This window comes from Corylus avellana, chromosome 2 (assembly GCF_965113065.1).
Source record: "Corylus avellana chromosome 2, dhCorAvel1.hap1.2, whole genome shotgun sequence".
NCBI lineage: Eukaryota > Viridiplantae > Streptophyta > Magnoliopsida > Fagales > Betulaceae > Corylus > Corylus avellana.
The window spans coordinates 26,671,948-26,672,539 of NC_142491.1; the positions used below are offsets into that span (position 1 = coordinate 26,671,948).

Genomic DNA, 592 nt, shown 5'->3' on the forward strand with positions numbered 1-592 from the left:
ATGTGGGTGCGTAATTGGTCATCATTTGACTGCTATCAAAATTTCCTCCGACCTATTTTATTTTTTGGGGGTATTTTTTTTTTTTTTTTCGAGATTTATGTATGCAGGTGCAGATGAGTGACATTTGCATTCGGAGAAGCCAAAAAGGTAATAGGTACAAAAAGAATGACATAGATACGGTAGAATGTTGTCATCAAAAGATTGATGTCTGGGAGAACACTTGATGGAGTTGGGTTTTATGAGCACTAGTGGTAGGTGGGATTTTTTTTTTTTTTTTTTTTTTTTTTTTTTTAAGTTTGAAAAACTAAATCAAGATTTGCATTTATGTTCAAATACATTCTACAATAATTTTCCTTATTTTTTGTTATATACCATTTTAATATTCTTCTTTAAATAACATATATTTTTATTCACTTCGTTTGTCTGCATTTGTGTTTTGAGTCCCAATGCTCCAACTCCTTTAGCTTCCCACCCACACAAAAATTAATCATTTACTTTACCAATTGACTAATCTTACCATAATAATTTATGTTCTTCACTCCCAACTCAAAAGCCCAAGCCAACTAATGCACATAGTTATATATTGGGATGA

The 592-nt window shown here is 31.1% G+C and overlaps 1 protein-coding gene across 1 annotated transcript in view; it reads left to right on the forward strand.

Annotated features, from left to right (window-relative positions):
* Nucleotides 1-53, forward strand: part of LOC132166742 (G-box-binding factor 4) — a 9,480-nt gene extending 9,427 nt beyond the window's left edge. The window contains exon 4 of the mRNA XM_088513896.1: nt 1-53. This exon is cut by the window's left edge and continues 716 nt beyond it. The gene's annotated coding sequence lies outside the window, so the exon portion shown is untranslated.
* Nucleotides 54-592: the final 539 nt, after the last annotated feature.